The 18,911-nt window shown below is 35.5% G+C and overlaps 1 long non-coding RNA gene and 2 pseudogenes across 2 annotated transcripts; 2 read left to right on the top strand and 1 right to left on the bottom strand.

Moving 5' to 3' along the window:
• Window positions 1-1,641: 1,641 nt before the first annotated feature.
• LOC114402096 lies at window positions 1,642-8,036 on the bottom strand (annotated as a pseudogene). The gene is made up of 13 exons (XR_003664388.1): window positions 7,965-8,036; window positions 7,708-7,863; window positions 7,473-7,611; window positions 7,279-7,381; window positions 7,036-7,185; window positions 6,895-6,949; window positions 6,721-6,785; window positions 6,361-6,547; window positions 5,696-5,732; window positions 5,468-5,504; window positions 3,292-5,369; window positions 2,556-2,684; window positions 1,642-2,369 (listed from the first exon to the last, which is right to left on the bottom strand). The product of XR_003664388.1 is annotated as a protein RNA-directed DNA methylation 3-like (transcript).
• Window positions 8,037-8,191: 155 nt separating this feature from the next.
• On the top strand, window positions 8,192-10,799 carry LOC114402294 (annotated as a pseudogene).
• Window positions 10,800-15,057: 4,258 nt separating this feature from the next.
• On the top strand, window positions 15,058-18,532 carry LOC114401399. The gene is made up of 8 exons (XR_003664264.1): window positions 15,058-15,190; window positions 15,290-15,355; window positions 15,476-15,581; window positions 16,162-16,249; window positions 16,349-16,498; window positions 16,706-16,826; window positions 17,221-18,211; window positions 18,338-18,532. It is a non-coding gene; the product is annotated as an uncharacterized LOC114401399 (long non-coding RNA).
• Window positions 18,533-18,911: the final 379 nt, after the last annotated feature.

Below are 18,911 nucleotides of genomic sequence, written 5' to 3'. Positions count from 1 at the left end.
ATCTATCGTATAAATTACGATTTTAATATTTACAAACGAATGCATGTTTTGTAATTAAAAAAATATACTATGATTTTATCAGAATACTAACAATGATGAATGCAAGAATTAGCAAATTTTACTCTTATATATGGAGTGGATCAAGATTAAAATACCAGACAAGACAATCATTTAGAGAAAATTTCAAATAAAACTAGACTTAACCTTGGGTATTTGGGGGTGAATCAAGATAAATTGGCTGCTTTGATCTCTTTATTTCTATATAGGCTTTGAAGATTTGCATGATCATATGGTTCCTGATATTCGAGTTTTAAATGATGAAAGGATTTCAAAAGATTAACATTTGAAAATTAAAATAATGTTATGATCAACTTAGCAAGATATTAATAAGATGAGTAAAGAGAAAAATTCAAATAAAAAGGCCAAGAAACAATGTAGAATCGAAGAGATCAATTTCGTTGAAGTGCCAAAAAGAAAATCTTGTTGATCATAAACAGTGAACAATTTGTTCATATTTTCTGTGTCGCACTTTATTGGTTGGGTTGATCAGGGTTATATTTCAATATTTTTCCTTTGTTTGAGTCTTAGTTTAGACCCAAACACCAAAATCCAAAGAGTCCTTGATTAAGGTAAGCTAGGGAGTGAGCCTTAGTATTGATGAGGTTGTGCAAAGCCTGTAGAGGCTACAAAAAAAAGAAATACTACAGTGTACCTTGTAGAGGTTTTAGAATAGTGTATATAGGCTTGGAGAGTCTGATTTGAGAATACTCTAGGTGTAATCAGGTTGATTACAATGAAAAATCTCTGTAAGTGAGAAAACTAGACTTAACCTTGGGTATTTGGGGTTGAATCAAGATAAATTGGCTATTTAGATCTCTTTATTTCTATGTCATCTGTTTTTGAATTGACAATTACTGTTTTATAACTTGTTGATAAAGTTTCAGAACGTAAGTCTTTCTCCACATAAAATTTTGCTGGTCAAACTGTGTGACACTAACGACAGGCCAACAATTATAGCATATGAAAATACAGTGACAACAGTAATTAGTAGGAGTAGAAGGACATGCAATGGAAAAAATGAGAGGTTATGGGTCCAATCCGAGAAAGGAAAAGAAACAAGGTGAACATGTAATTTCTATAAGTTTATTGAACTAATGGTTAAAAATTTCAATCAGTAAATAATTCTGAGTTGATGTAGATTTGAATCATTTGACTAAATTCATGGTCCTTTTCTCACTCAACTCCTTGATGGCATACGAATGTGAAAAACTTTTGATTGACACTCTGATTCTGCAATATTGCATTTTGGTACAGAACATCTTTAGGTGGACATAATTTTGGATGAATTAACTTAAAATAAAGCTACTTTGCCTCCATTTCTTATTGTGTGGCTCATCAATAATCAATACAGTCTCTGACTCTGCAGATTTATAGTACTCAATTTTTCGATTTTGTCAGAAGGAAATAAGTTGCGTTTGATAGTTTCAGAAACACGTTTGTAACCTGTAAGGCCAACATTTCTCAGGATTTTAATTCCTCTAGTCCTTGCTTGTGCATGTATCTTTGCATGAATTGGAATATAATGACTACTTAACATTTCTCAGGATTTGTATTGACTACATTTATTAAACAATTGATACGTTTAATCAGGGTGCACTATGCACCAAAGGCAGAACGAAATTTGAATTCAAGCATTTCAAAGATTCAACATAACATTGAGAGGCAGCTTAATCTAAAAGCCTCCGTTAGTATGGAAAAGGAAGAGCTTAATTCTAGCTCATCTCTCCTTCCACGACACTAATGGGATTTATAGAAAACATAAAAGAAGGTTACAAAGTTTCAATTAAGATGAAACAATCTCAAAGTTATGATCCCATCTTCCAGGTCACAGCAAAACTTTTACCTACAGGGATATTCAAACCCTTCAACCCTACCATCAATATTTTCTCTCCATCTCCCTACCAATACAAGTATTTATGTTCAGTTGTGCTAACTTGCGCATTTGAGATACTCATTGGTGGTTCTCCATCTATCTCAATTTTAGGTAGTGCTCCATTTCGGTTTAATCCCAACACATTTATCGTGTCAATAACCCAACCTTTATCTAAAGCAAACTTGCCCTCTTGGACTTCTAACCAAACTTTCACTGCTCCATCTAAAAAATTATTTCGTTATATTTTCACCTCAGTATTATCAGAGATATGCCTAGTCCAACAATAATGACTCAAAGTTGGGGAACCATTTACAATTGCATATGTAAGGAAGCTTCAATAAAAGGCTACAATGATTTCAATGGGAGCATCTTTAATTTTATAACATACCTCATCAAAATCTACAAAAATATGTGAAAATTCGGCCATAAACCAAACCTGCCAAGAGAAAAAGAAGTCAAATAAACAATGCCCTGACTCCTAAAAGACTCTGAAACAACAGTAAAATTCACTGCAACCATGAAATTTTACGTGAAAATAAACATTGGAAAGCAATCAGAACTCGATGAACTTAAATGTAAAACATCATAAGCACAAAGGATATCAAAATGAGGCACCAATTACCATTGCTGAAAGGCATTGCAAGCTTGATGCACTCAAGCAGCGCTTTTCACATGCTTCACCATGTTCCCGTGATAGCATGCACACTTTCGGCACCAACTTTTCAATGTTATGAGTATAAGTAGCATCCACCTGTTTTTTTTTTCATGATGTCAATAGAATGAATATGCATGGCAAATTGACATCAGCTAATTTATAGGTTCAAAGAAAGTAGGAGGAGGAAAACCAATCAATAAATCATTTTTGAAAGGCTGAATATCACCCAAGGAAGGACCTATAGTTATTATTAAAAACAGATCAGACCTAACTCACTTGCAAAAGCTAGCTCAATTGACATCTTAATACACCCCCTAACCCAAGATTGGACATCTAGAGCACCCAACATTAAGACTGAATAGATTTAGATACCATGTTAGACATGGGGGTTGAGCTTAACTCACTCCCAAATATTAGCTAAAGGGAACAGGACTGACTAAGTCTTATTAGGAGTATTCCAACCATATTACTAACCAACGTGTGACATCTTAACAATTATCAAACAACTCTCTTTTGAAAATTACTAGAATACTAGTATATACACTCAATTTTGGTTGTATACAAAGACATTGTCTGCAGGTTTTTTCTGTTCCCAAGTACAAAAATCCAAGAGAACATTGATCTAACTCAATTACAATCATGCATAAGCCACAAATGCAAGCAGCCAATAGGTATCTTAGGGTTTTTGGATTGTATAATTCACCTGACAGTAGATGAACTTTGATAAGCACTGGCAACCAAGTGTCTGAATGGTCTCATCCTTAGAAGTAGTGTTTGAACTAGATCCCTTGTTCCACCCACCACCCTGGATATTGGTCCCTTCAGTTGTAGATTTTTTCCAGCTAGCCTCTGCAGTCTGCGATGACCCATTGTTGTTCCAATTATTGTTACCTCCACCACTTGCTGAACTCCAGCTCTGCTTATTTCCAACTTGGTTTCAGCTTGGATGCTCCTTATCTGCATTTCCCTGGTTCCAAGCCTGAGATCCATTATCATTAGCTCCACTTGCTGAACTCCAGCTCTGATTTCTTCCACTTCCTTGGTTCCAGCTAGGATGCTCCTTATCTGCATTTCCCTGGCTCCAGCTCTGCCTATCCTTGTCACCAGTATCTTGGTTCCAAGCCTGAGATCCATTACTATTCTTCCATCCACCATTATCTGCCCCCTTCTTCCAGTCAGAGGGCCCATCCTCACCAGAATCCCTTCTGTTGTTCCAACCACCAGATTGATCGTTCCTTCCCCTGCCTCGGCCTCCACGTCCTCCTTCTGATCCCCACCTACCACCAAAACCTTCCCCGTCTGATCTACCTCTACCACCAAAGCCTCCTTGTTCCCCTCGGCCACCAAAGCCTCCAAGCTCCCCTCGTCCACTGAAACCGTCACGCTCTCCTCTACCCCGAAAACCTCTACCTCTAAAACCCCCTCTGTCGGAGCCACCTCTACCCCGGTAACCACCTCTCCAGTTCCCACCACCTACTCCATCAGAATTTTCATTTGAACCTTCATTGCCATCATCGCTTGAGGCATTTGCGGTGTTCCAGCTGCTATTGCTTCTCCAAGTGGTGTTTTGATTAGCATCACCAGATCCAGAAATGCAATTATTTTTGTTGCCCCAGTTAGAATCTTTATTTCCAGGATCCCCAGAACTCCAATTAGATTTCTTATTTTCATTCCCAGCACTCCAAGAGGATTTGTTAGAGTTCCAATTGCTATTAGGATCAGAAGGTTGGTTACCACTGTTCCCAGAGTTCCCATTGCTTTTCTTGCCCTGATTGGCATCTTGATTTCCAGGATCACTATGCCCAGAACTCCAGCTGGAATTCTTGTTTTCATTTCCAGTACCCCATGAAGATTTGTTATTGACATTGGTTCCCCAGTTGGAATTTTCATATCCAGAATTCCAATTGCTACTTTTTGGATCGGAAGCCAGGTTTCCACTGTTTCTAGAGTTCCAATTGCTTTTCTTGTCCAAGTTGGAATCTTGATTTCCAGGCTCATTACGCCCAGAACTCCAGTGAGAATTTTGGGTCTCATTCCCACTCCTAGATCCAGAGTTCCAATTGCTTTTCTGACCCCAACCATTACTACCCTGATTTCCACTGGAATCACCACATACATCGCATGAACCAAATTTCTTGTCGCCCCAATTAGAACCTTCTTGGGTGTGCTCACTCAGCCCCCCTTTCCAACTAGAAGCTTGACTGAAATCTGCAGCCGAACCACCTGAAGCTTTTCCTGCATTCCACCCACCTTGATCATTACCTTTTTCCACTTTATCATTTGATGAAGAGACTGGAGCATTCCAATTGTTTTTTGTTTCCCAACCAGATGACTCACTCCCATCCTTATTTGGTTTGTTTTTCCACCCAGCATCCTGATTAGCATCAATATCTGAAGTACCAGCAGGGTTCCCAGCTTGTTTGACTCCACTTGATCCAGACTTCCAGCCACTCCAAGTAGAATTCAAGTTTCCTTCATCTGATCCACTTTTAAACCCATTGCCACCACCCCATCCAACTGATGAAGTTTCATTTGACTTTTGGATACTGTTCCAACCAGAAGACTCCCCTTCAGAAGCCTTGGTTGTATTCCAATTGCTATTCTGATTGCCATCACCCACACTTCCAGTTTTATGCTCTGCCTGACCCCAGCTCCCTCCACCACTTCCCCAGCCACCAGACTGATCTGCATTAGAAGCAATTCCAGTCTTATCCACTGCAGCACCCCATGAGGAGGTCTTATTAGAATTACTTTTAGTTTCCCAAGCAGAATCTTCTGCACCTACACATTACAACAGCAATGAGGAACATGATGAACAAGTAGTTAACTAGAAGCAAAGACATGCTAATTATATATGCAGTTATGCACTACAACTTTACCCTTGGAACTGAATGGATTTGAGGTAGATTCTGTATTCTGCAAAAACAAAAATATGTCTACATATTAAATTAAAATGCAGTAAAATCAAAAATATAAAAAGCAACTGGGTGTAAACGGATAAATATTATATCAAGGATGGTTAGACCATGCACAGGAACAAAAGGGGGTAATAGGACAGATGGGCATGGAGAAAGACACACACATAAAGGGTGTTAGGCAATACATACCAATAAGCTTGGAGCAGAATGATTAGACCCTGCATCCCTGCAAAATGTTATCACAAGACAAAAAAGTCAAAAATTAGTAACTATCTTTTGAGTTGAGGTTAAAAACTAATCACTAATGAGAAAGAAAAGACCGGGTATTTGCAATTTTAAATCATCTGGTCAATGTTTTAAAAACAATAATAATATAGATGATGTAAATACAATAACACTTTAATTCCTTGATATATCAATTAGATACGGTTTTTAAAAATGGCAATGTTCCATATCAGAGGAACATTTAAAAACTGAAATGGCGTATAAAGAAGGTCACAACACCCACATCTACATAACTTGGTTATGCTTTCTAGGTTTTAGTACGTAATAGCCATACTTGCATATGTCAATTCAACATTATTCATAATTATTTGGCATAAATATGTTTTTGTTGCATTGTCATCTGTGGCATACTATTGTCTGCATCAATGCTCCATAGCCATGACTTATCCCTTCCCAATTATCACGAATTTCAAGATTACTGGACAATATCTGGACATTACTAGAATCTTCCTTTTGATGAATAAACCCATCATGCAAAATTAGCCAGGATATATGTTAGTTGAATATAATATTGACTATAAAGCAGATGAAAATCAAGTAGATTTAACTAATATCACTATGAAATATACCTTTTAGATGACGCCCCTCCAGCATTCCATCCACCACCCCCAGTGGATGACGCCCCTCCAGCATTCCATCCACCACCCCCAGTTGATGATGCCCCTCCAACATTCCATCCACTACCCCCAGTGGATGATGCCCCTCCAGCATTCCATCCACCAGCCCCAGTGGACGTTCCCACTCCATTTAGCCAACCTTTACAATTGGCAGGATTCATGTGTAAATAAAAAAAACAAGACCAAACAGTACGGGAAAGGTAACTAGCACACAAGTTAATTGATACTGTGATCCATTTAAAGGGGAATTTTTTTCTTGTTAAAGGATAACAGGATAAGATGACAAAAAACTAGAGAATAAGGGATTCCCACCTCCAGAGCTGCCTTCAGTACCCAGCATATCAAATGGCTTAGATGAACTTGAATCTGGATCACCACTGATATAAAAAACATTGGGAAACTCAGGACAATATTCACAGGTGCGATCAAAGTAAAATCAATAAGAAGTATTGCGGCATGCAAAGTTATTGTCAATGACAGAAATACCTTGATGAAATGGCAGTACTCTTCCCCTGAACCTCAGAAAGATGCTCACATTTAACTGTGAAAACATTTTTGAAGAAATTGTTCTAAATAAAGATCTAATATATCAAGAAACAATACTCGAGTTGACCATCATAAACAAACCTGTAAGAACCTTCTGCTGAGAATCTAGTTTCACAGTAACATCAGCACGACGCAAGGCAATGACTCGGCAAATGTATCCCTTCAAAGGACCTATCCTAATTCTCAACGTCTGACCAATAGTAAACATGTTGTTGTTGTCCCCACAGTTAACTGCATGCACAATTATCAAATTGAGAAAAAAAATAAGAAACATGCATATCCACAGCTAATACACTTGTCAAGGACGCATGTATCTTTACAGACATTCACGGTTATTTTCTCTTGCTTGCCATGGTTTTTTTGGTGACAAGGGAGATCTTGGTGATGATGGTTGGTCTTCAAAGACTAAAGGACCCGGTTCACTATCCTGAGTATGGAGCATAATTAAAAACATTAAAAACTCTAATGAAGTCATCAGACAGTTTGTAACAGAGCACGATACAAGAAAGATTACAAACCTTTCCACTGCAATCACCAACAACAAGCTTGACCTTCTCACACATATTAGATTTACAAGTTAAGTCCATTTTCTTCCTCATTTCCATCATATAAAAAGACAATCCCTCTATAAATGTGCTTAACAATGCCTTGTTTACCCTGCAAAATGACATATTATGGAAGTATCATGTGAGGCATGAAAATTCCAAATATACCACAACTAGAAATCTTGCAGTTCAGAAATATGAATCAGACCTTAGTTGGACCCTCAAGCACCCTGACAGTATCATTAACCAATATAGTCTTACTGTGCAGATCTAGGGCAGTAAGTTTCAAATCAAATAGCCCACTCTTAATTTCATGTCGATCAACAGTTACAGCATCAGGTCCATCTGAACCCTCTTTTAGAATCTATAATAGAAAGGGAAATTAGTAAAGAACTTACCAAAAATAACAGGTACTCAAAATCAAAAGTTTGGAACAAATGAAATTGCATAGAATCAATGCTATACCTTGTAGATATCATCTTTATCCATGCCTACTATTACACCAAAGTCCTTCTTACTGCAATGGCAAAGATTCATTGGAAAGGAAGATATGCGTAAGAACTTGCAGATATGTGCAACTGTAAGAACTTGCAGGTATGTACATGTGAAAAAATAAAAACAATTAAAAAAATTATCAATTAAAAAAACGAATTAAGAAATCAATTATTGGATTATTTCTTAACTGTAAAAAATAAAAAAAGGGGATGAATTCAGTTTTGGGAAGTGAACAGCAACGTGGCTAAAAAAACCTTGCTGCCTCTCTCTTCGAAAACGCTTCTTCTCTCTCGTTACTGAACCTAGAAGTCAAACGCCAAGTGCTCTTCCAACCTAAAATAATAGAACAGAAATTCTAAACTAAAAATGCCTCCAAAGCCAACCAAACTAAGAAATTGCGGTCCTCCATTTACCACCCCCAAACCCACCAACAAGTTCTACTTCTTCTACGGCCACCGCAACCCCTCCCAGAACCGCCCCACCGTCCGCGGCGGCCTCTTCTCCGACCGACAAACCCTACACCCTAACCCTTCCCAACCCAAACCCACCACCAAACCCTTCAACATCAAAAACTGGGACCCACACTTCCTCTCCAACCCAAACTCAAACCCCTCCCCATCAACCCTTTCCTCCGCCTCCCTACGCCTCTCCCCGATCGCGCGCTTCATCGTCGATGCCTTCCGCAGAAACGACAACAAGTGGTGCCCCAATGTCGCCGCCGAACTCAGCAAGCTCCGCAGGGTAACCCCCAATCTGGTCGTCGAGGTTCTCAAAGTTCAAACAAATCACACCCTCGCTTCCAAATTCTTCCACTGGGCCGGCAGCCAGAGAGGCTACCATCACAATTTCGCTTCCTACAATGCCCTCGCCTACTGCCTGAACCGCCACCACCAGTTCCGCGCCGCGGACCAGCTCCCGGAGCTCATGGAGTCCCAGGGCAAGCCCCCCAGCGAGAAGCAATTCGAGATTTTGATTCGTATGCATAGTGATGCCAATAGAGGGCTTAGAGTTTATCATGTGTATGAGAAGATGAGGAACCAGTTTGGGGTGAAGCCGAGGGTGTTTTTGTATAATAGGGTTATGGATGCGTTGGTTAGGACGGGTCATTTGGACTTGGCGTTGTCAGTTTATGATGATCTTAAGGAGGATGGGCTGGTTGAGGAGAGTGTAACCTTCATGGTGCTGGTGAAGGGTCTATGTAAGTGTGGGAGGATTGATGAGATGCTGGAGGTTTTGGGGAGGATGAGGGAGAGATTGTGTAAGCCGGGACGTGTTTGCATACATGGCGCTGGTGAAGATTCTGGTGCCTGCAGGGAATTTGGATGCGTGTTTGAGGGTTTGGGAGGAGATGAAGAGGGACCGGGTGGAGCCGGATGTGAAGGCATATGCTACCATGATTGTGGGGCTGGCAAAAGGGGGGAGGGTTCAGGAGGGGTATGAGTTGTTCAGGGAGATGAAGGGGAAGGGTTGTTTGGTGGATAGGGTGATATATGGAGCGCTGGTTGAGGCGTTTGTGGCTGAGGGTAAGGTTGGATTGGCTTTTGATTTGTTGAAGGATTTGGTGAGCTCCGGGTATAGGGCTGATTTGGGGATTTATATTTGCCTTATTGAAGGTTTGTGCAATTTGAATAGGGTTCAGAAGGCATACAAGCTTTTCCAATTGACTGTTCGGGAAGGCCTTGAGCCAGACTTCTTAATGGTGAAACCGTTGTTGGTTGCATATGCTGAAGCAAATAGAATGGAAGAATTTTGCAAGTTGCTTGAGCAGATGCAGAAGTTGGGTTTTCCTGTTATTGCTGATCTCTCCAAATTCTTCTCTGTTTTGGTGGAGAAGAAGGGACCGATGATGGCATTAGAGACATTTGGCCAATTGAAAGAAAAGGGTCATGTTAGTGTTGAAATATATAATATTTTTATGGATTCTCTTCACAAGATTGGTGAGGTGAAGAAAGCGTTATCACTATTTGATGAAATGAAAGGCTTAAGCTTGAAACCTGACTCGTTTACGTATTGTACTGCGATTCTATGCCTTGTTGACCTTGGAGAAATTAAAGAGGCATGTGCATGTCATAATAGGATCATTGAGATGTCTTGCATTCCTTCAGTTGCAGCTTATAGTAGCCTCACTAAAGGGCTTTGCCAAATTGGAGAGATTGACGAAGCCATGTTGCTTGTTCGCGATTGCTTGGGCAATGTTAGTGATGGACCAATGGAGTTTAAGTATAGTCTTACCATCATTCATGCATGTAAATCAAATGTTGCTGAGAAGGTGATTGATGTATTAAATGAGATGATAGAACAAGGTTGCTCTCTAGACAATGTCATATATTGTTCAATCATCTCTGGCATGTGTAAGCATGGAACAATTGAAGAGGCCAGGAAAGTTTTCTCAAACTTGAGGGAGCGCAACTTCTTGACAGAATCCAACACAATTGTGTATGATGAATTACTAATTGATCATATGAAGAAAAAGACAGCTGACTTTGTGCTATCAAGTTTGAAGTTCTTTGGTCTAGAATCTAAATTAAAAGCAAAGGGTTGTAAGCTGTTGCCAAGTTGAAATTTGACACATGTTAAATATTGGACTGTTGCATTGTGATGCTCATAAATTAACAGGTTGCATAGATTGCATCCTTTAACAAGCCAAAGTCCTCCAGAAAGGTCAACTAACATCAAACCATAGTTTAAGCTCTTAAATGGTGTAAATGGAATTCTGAATATAAATTGTTAGTGCTCATGACATAAATCCAATGTGGAATAAAGTATTGAATATAGATATTTAAAATACATTTTTTATATATAAACTATATAATTAAGAGTATTAAGAATTTATGCAAAATCTCTTTGCTCACACTCAATCCACCTTTCTCCATCCCCTCATCAAGTCTTAAGGCCTTCATCGGAACTGAATAAAAAGGCCTTTTTGCTTCCTTTCAGGACCATTTTTCAGGTGCTCGGATGATTTAGATAATTTTCCTTGTGTTATCATGCTAAAGTAGGATAGGTACTGTCACTGTTGGGTTAAATTGTAAACTATAAAAAATTTGAACACACTCAATAATTTTACTTTTACCATAATTGAACCTTATCTTTTAGTATATGCAAATGAATGGTTTGTTTGTAGTTTGTAGAACTATGGATTAACTTTTGTTGCATACGCCCTCCTATTCCAAAAGCATTTGGGGTAGGTTTTACAAAGATGAGCAATGGACTACTAGCCATTAATGTTGCTGCTGCACATACCTTGGATAAAAATATGGTTGAGGCCAACTCTGCGAGCAATAGAGCAAGTAAGACGCCTTTACATTTACTTCATTTCAGACCTTCTTTATGTAGTGGTATGTGTATTGATTATTTTTTCTGCACTCGTAGGTATTTGCTTGAATGCATCTCAGATGCTAAGCCACTTGTTTAGCATATGAAACAGTTTTTTTTTTATAATATTGTTTAGGACTATACTAAACTTCTTACTCCTTTTTTTTTGTTTCCTTTTTGGACTACCAAAATTCTTAATTTTTTCCTGTTCATTGAAACAGGCTGAATTATACCAACCTTAATGGGATAAAGTTTGTCTTACTGGTTACGTGTGTAAAAGGACACACAACTAAGACATTATCAATTATAATCATTCAAAAGCTTGTCATTATAAATTTAATTCAAGTGAGGATAATCATGCATTTTTTTAAATATCAATGATCTCCAAAGCTTAATATTGGAAAATGGCCTGATTATGTTTATAATAAGGAAATTTTTATTTGGTTTTTCCCTTGCCCATCTTAAGTCACTTAGCAAGTAACTTGAATCTTTACGGTCTTGAGTTTTCTTTCTTCACTGTTTGCAACTTTCCTTTATGTTTTGTTTCCCTCATACTATATTATGATTTGTGGCATGTATGGGATATGTGTTGTGAAGTGCAAAAATATATGGACCGGTTTGTTAATGCAATCTGATCTGGAGTGGGAAACAGTAGCATCATTCTGATAGGGATCTGGATGAATTTTTAGGATTTTATACTTGCTAGATAGCTACTGCTTATTTGAAGAAAACAAAAAATAAGTGGTTTATTGTACAATGGTGAGGGTGCATATTTAAGAATATCCAACTCATTATTATTATTATTATTATTATTATTATTATTATTATTATTATTATTATTATTATACATCTATTTTCTTTAATTGGAACATATTAGTGAGTTACAACTTAATATTATTTTAAAATATTTTGATGATCTAACTTGTTAACATATTTTAATTAGAAAATAAATATACTTTAACAAATACTTTTGAGGTTTATCCACAAAAAATTTCTTATTTTTTAATTGGAGTACATTAATTAAAAAATATAATTAAAATTATCTTAAAATATGTTAATATTTAATATTTAAAAATCTCTCAAAAATAATTGTCGTAAAAAAATATTTATATATATATAGGTGCGTATGAGTGTTTAGATGTGAAACTTAATATATAATTAAAATTTTCTACAACAATTACATATAGATCTTAAATGCAGAAAAATAAGAATTTAAATTAATATGGTATGTGCTTAATATTTTTTATTTAGTTGTAAATTTGTCTTTAAAGTTTTAACAAAAAGAAAAATTTAAATGATAATTATTTAATTTAATTTTCTTATATTTCATTGATAATATTTAAATTTTTTGTATGTAAATAATATTAACATACGGAGAAGTCAAATTCTTACAATTTTGAATATACATATTTAAATATTAATTTATATACATATAAATGTATATATCATTAGTAATATACATATATATCAATTTTATTTGGATTATTCTTATTAACAAACGAAACACACCAATCTTTATAAATATATAAATTTTAAATAAAGATCTTACATCAATATCTATATACTAAAACTGAAGTATGATAAATATACTAAAATGCCCATGGCTGAAGTGTTGACATCTGTCCATTTTCTTGGTTTTTTGGTGATTTTATAGCCCTCCAGTTTTGTTTGATTTTGTGCCACCTCGTTGTCACGTGTCCTGCTTTGAACATTTTTTCTGCTGTCAACTCCACGTATCATTCTGAAACTGGCAAATTTCAATTTTCGTTTAATTTTGCTTGATAATTTGTCTCAAATTCTAAATCTTTCTCTTTTTTTCGAAAACTGAAATTTCCCCGGAATGCTGAAGCCACCAGTTTTTTGCAATGCATTCTCTCTTCTTCTTCTTCTTCTTCTTCATTTGCTGCTCGCGTTGGTCTCTACACGAGGATCTCACAGAACCACTTGGAATACTCTCACGAGTTCGTGTTGTTTCCTTTCACTTTTCTTTCTATTCCTTTTGTGTGTTTTTTCATGTCTTCACGTTTTGCTTAGAAAATGCACCCCAGGAAAAGAAAAAACAAAAAATTAACATGTTTTATTTTTGGAATAGGCTATGGTAACAACAGCGACTTTGGCAAAGAAGTTGTTAGAGAAATTACGAGGAAGATAGAGGTTCTTTTATTTTGATTTTATTAAAACGGTGTTTATGTTTTTATTTGTCTGACATTTTGTGGTTTTTTTGGATGCTTCGTTGCTATTTTTTCCTTAAACTCATATTTATGATATTGTTCCGAGTTTTACGGAATAGTCTACGAGGTAAGCTATAGTTTTTATGCATTTTCCTCAGTGCTTAATTATCTGGATTTGCATGTAAGCTCTCCACCTCAGAGTATCTTTTTGCGGTTTTTATTTTTGCGATTTTTATTTGAATCAGAGTGTCTATGGCTCAGTGGTATTTTTAGTGCTAACAATTATGCATTTTCTGATCATGTTTATTAGGGCATTTTTTTGTTGCAGGTTATGTGTTTGATCAAATGTCAAGATGATATTTTTGGATATGTTTTCTTATTTCTTATTTTAATTTTAAATTTGTGGCATTTTTAAAATTATTTATTTGTGATGCATTAGTACAGTTTAGAACTTCTAATTTTTCATGTTTAAAAATCTATCTTTTGGTCTCGGTGTGTTTTGGAAGGGGATTGACGCATTGATTTGGTTTCATATCCTGGGTGAAATATGCATGTCGCCTACGCTTCATAAGATGATAAAAAGAATAATGTCTGCATACTTCCACTCTTGATCAAACTGTAATTACATCATCTTTGTCATCATTGTAAATTTGTTTCACTTGAAACTGTATTTAAGTTAAGTGGTTTAAATTATTCTCACCCACATATGAATAAGGTGTACATATTACTTTTCCTAATAAAAATTGGAAGGACGGTGGTTTGCATCTTGATTTAAGTTTTAATTTCATGTCGTATTTGATTTGTAAATGGGATGAAAGATAAAACTACAACAATAATGTACTCTATAATACTCTCATGAGAAGGAATTATATGTATTCAAAGAGGAGAGACATAAATGATTTCCATTGAGTGCTACTTTTAACTGAGTTTGGAATTTGCACCATACCTTTCACAAATCTTTAAAGAGTTAACAATCTATTTATTGATGGTGTAAAGGATTTTTATAATGTCATCTATTCATAAATTTCTATATTTGATAAGTTTATTGACTTTTTGATTAAAAAAAATCACACAGGATTTCTGATTAATTAATGATATAAACAATTTTACACGTGCCTATAATTTAAATTAATATTCAAATTTCTCATTTTTAATTGTTTTCCCCGTCTAGCCAGTATGAATAAAAATGATCTTACGTCAATTTTAGTAGATGTGAGTAATCTCTGCTGTTTTTTTTTTAAAAAAAAAAATATTGGTGTTTCAATTATTATCTAGGATTTTCAAGGGAAAGAAAAACCATGTGTGAAATGTTCTATTTCTGTGGCACAAGCCTCTTTCTCTAATCCATAACTTTAACCTTTCCGAAGACATCCAAAAAGCTTTCAAATAGTTGGCACCTGCATGGTGATGGTACAACAACTATTTTACTGATAATATCAGCTCAAAAAAAAATTACTTCTCACCAGCATTTCTTTGGTTAACACTAATTATATTTTCATTCCAGCATTTTAATAGATTTGTATTTAGAATTGTGTATTTATATTAATTGGAACAGATATAGTGTTCCTTTTGTTTTTCTTCGTTAAGTTTGTGTTAATTAACTCCGTTGTTATTAATTTTTCTTGATTGTATTCTTGAATATCTAATTACCCTGGACCCATTGATTGTAGAAAGATATTCATAGGGGTTTAGCGAGAGAAACGACGATTGGTGAGTGTTTTCTATTTGTATTGTGTTGGTTTGTTTTCTTTCCGGGTTTATCAATGAGCATTCGTGTAATTAACTATTTTTTTTAATAATTTTGTGTAGCGCAATTCATCAAGCACTTTGGTAGATACAGTGATTGAGGACACGCACATTATCAATGGCAAGCAGGTGATAATTGACACGCGTTTGAATTTTGAATCTTTTTTAGTATTGATTATTAAAGACTTAAAGGAGGGAACAGAACAAAAGGGAAATGAAAGCTGATGCATTGAATGGTTTTGTTTGTAGGTGGAGATCAAGCAGACGATACCGAGGGAGGCTGCTGGCTGGAACTCAAAAGACTTTCGAACGAAGAAGATTTTTGTGGGTGGAATTCCTTCGACTGTGACTGAAGGTAGTGTTTCAATTGCGCTAATTTTTCACCTGTTGACAGTGAGGTGTTGATGTTGTAGACGCCTTAGTGTTATAAAATTTAAAATTTGAGCGTGAACAATGGGTATATATATATATAATATATATATATACCATAACCAGATAGTTTCTTTATCATAGGGAAATCTCCATCTCCACTACCCATATATAGGTTAGATGTTTGTCAAGCAATTTTCAGTTTTAGATTTATAATATTGTATTAGAGTCTTATTTGAGGTAGTGTAGTTCGAAAAATATGTTTAAAGATGCAGCTTCTAAGGGTACTACCAAGTAAGTCAAGTTTTGTTGAAATTCCACCCAAATAAATTTTTTTTTCTTAGTTTGTGTTCCATAGCAACTATTATTAATTTCTTATAAATCATTTGCAAAAGGAAAGCTTAGTGCAGGTGTAAACCATGGAGTAAACTACTACAACAACCTCATCAATGAACTCATGGCTAATGGTCATAATTCATTAATATTCATTTCTATAACTCTTTACATTGGATTAGTATCTTATCCATATGGTTGTTAATCATATATAATCACCATAAATCATGCAGGTCTGCATCCGTATGTGATCCTTTTCCATTGGGACGTTCCCCAAGCCTTAGAGGATGAGTATGGTGGTTTTTTAAGTCCTCACATTGTGTAAGTGAAATCAGTTTCCTTCCATTGTACGAATGTTGAGAGAAATTTTTAGCAAATCTAATGATATGATAAACATATATAATTCATATGAACATGCAGAGATGATTTTAGGGACTATGCTAAACTTTGCTTCAAGGAATTTGACAATAGGGTGAAACATTGGATTACTTTGAATGAACTGAGGAGTGTGAGCAAGAATGGCTATGCAAATGGCAGGTTTGCACCTGGTCGGTGTTCTGATTGCCTATGGTAAATGCAATGTGATTGAGTTTAGCATTTTGTTCTTTTTTTTGTTTTGCTGTTTTTGATTTTGTTTTTGCTTATATGAATGTGATATTTAAGATGGTTTCTTATTTTCTGTAGCCAATAATAATGTCCATAGGATTATCCCTTCATGGGCTTTATGCCATTTTATTATTCTTGCTGATCCTCTTTTTCTTTTCCTCCTCGCTTCAGAAGGACAGGATGAATATGAAAATGATGGGTTTATAATGGATAAGGACGAAGAGGAGGATGAGAAAGAAGATAGAGCAGAATCTGATGATGAGCCACAGAAGAAAAAGAAGAGGAAGAAAAAGTCTGTTTTTATCACTAATGTATTCTTTACCTCTGTTTGTGGTTGAAGTTAATTTAGATATATTTGTATGTGTGTATGTGTATTTATTTGATAATCACTTGCATCAAGTAGCTGATAGGTATTTTCCTTAAAACTATTCACATGTTGTTTGAATGACATACTTACATATAAATCTGTCTTCAATTTTTTTTTAAAAAGTTCAAAAATGTGCATGGCTAGCTTCTGCCCTTCCTTTTTTCTCTGGTACCCCTTGGTTCATTATGTGTCCCTTTGGAGGGAGATCGACATTGGATTGAATTTTTTTTTATTATTTGCTTTTCTCTATACTTGGTTGAAATTTTAAACATCAATGATGTTAACATTCATATTTGACAAATTAATCTCACTATTTTAGGGAGGAGTATGTCCTTGATGAAGATGATTATGAATTGCTGGAGGACAATAATATCAATATTCATCGTCGGAAGGTTTTGAATTTTTTGTACATGTGTTTCAATTTTTTTTTTATTAATGTTGGCTTTCAGTGGATAAATACCATGCTATATATAAAAATTTATTGAAAATAATTTTTATAATTCATAAGGAAAGCAAAAAGTTTAAGCAGCTGAAAAAAGGCAGGAGGGATACCGAGGAGGAGCCCTTTGGGCTGTCTGATGAGGAGGAGTTTGTTGGAAGTGGTAAAGTTGGGCGAACTATTGAGGAGAAGCTTAAATGCAGTTTATTTGGTGATGATGAAGTTATGCCCAGTGTCAGTGATTAGCATTCTAAGATCACAATTCACAAACAAGTAGAACTAATGGTGTCAGTCATTAGCATTCTAAGAAACAACAAATGAAGCCTAAATAAGAATATAGTAATATACAAATGAAAGGTAAATATTATTATATAGCATATGTACCTAGTGTCTGTATGAGTAGCTCCAATCTCCAATTCCATGGAGCTGGAGCAGTTAGAAGACAAGCTGTTGAGGTGTGAGTGTGACATAGCGGGAAAAGCCTTCTCTTCCTGCAAGACAATTGAATTTGGTTTTAAAATTCATATATGATATATATAGTATCTTTTAAAAAAAATAGAATTTAAAAGAAGATAAGATTAAAGTATGGTTGTTAAAAATTGAAGAGGATGATGTACATAATTAAATTTTAAAAATTGAGTTTTTTTAATGCCAGTGAACATGATAATCCATTATTTTAAGAATATCTTATCACTTTCTCCTATTTTCTGCTGTTAGTTATTAAATTGACAAAATATTTAAAAGTGTGTATGCTGGCATCTCAAAAGGGTTTAATAGGGATTACCTTGAATTCTGACTGGTATGTGTTGGTTTCTAAAGAGAAATCTGATCAAGATGCTGCATGTAGGGGCCTTGACTTCATGTTTGGATGGTAAGTTTTTACTCAACATTTATAGCTTGAAGGGAAGCAAAATTGACAGAGACAATATTTATTTTTGAAAATATGATCATGTAGTGACTGATAGTATACTACATTTAGTAAGAAAAATGTGTGCAGGCTGTGATTGACAGGGTTACCAACTTGAGGAAGGACATTATCGAAGGTCACACAGGCAAGAACTTCATTGAGGAGAACAGTTGGAAGTATGCATTGTTGGATGAGGGACAACGTGGAAAAAATTGATTTCCTTTGTTAGGAAAAAAAATGAGTACTGGATGATCCAAGAAATTAAGCAAAGTAATTTTTGTAAGTATTGAGTAATATATATATATATATATATATATATATATATATATATATAAAAAAGATAAAATATAAATCAATATCAATAAATATACTATCAATTTAATCTTGGAAGTTGTCATTTGTTTTATTTCTCTTTTGACATGTGACTTTTTTTGGTGCAATTTCTTCCTTTTTATTCTTCTAAAAAATAAAACAAAAAAATGCATTTTTTTTTGTGCAATTCCATTCTTTCATGTTTACTACTGATGTTCATGAGAGGGTCATCAAAACAAAGGAAATAGGAAGGCATGCATTTAGTGGCAATGAAGGGACCAACCTCTCTGTAGACAAATAGTGGAGAATCTTTGGATAATTAATGGGATAGATCTAGAATATGTGAACAAAG

This window comes from Glycine soja, chromosome 20, assembly GCF_004193775.1.
Source record: "Glycine soja cultivar W05 chromosome 20, ASM419377v2, whole genome shotgun sequence".
NCBI classification, from domain to species: domain Eukaryota; kingdom Viridiplantae; phylum Streptophyta; class Magnoliopsida; order Fabales; family Fabaceae; genus Glycine; species Glycine soja.
The sequence above is the reverse complement of the archived record's forward strand: the minus strand, read 5'-3'. Positions and strand labels throughout refer to the sequence as shown.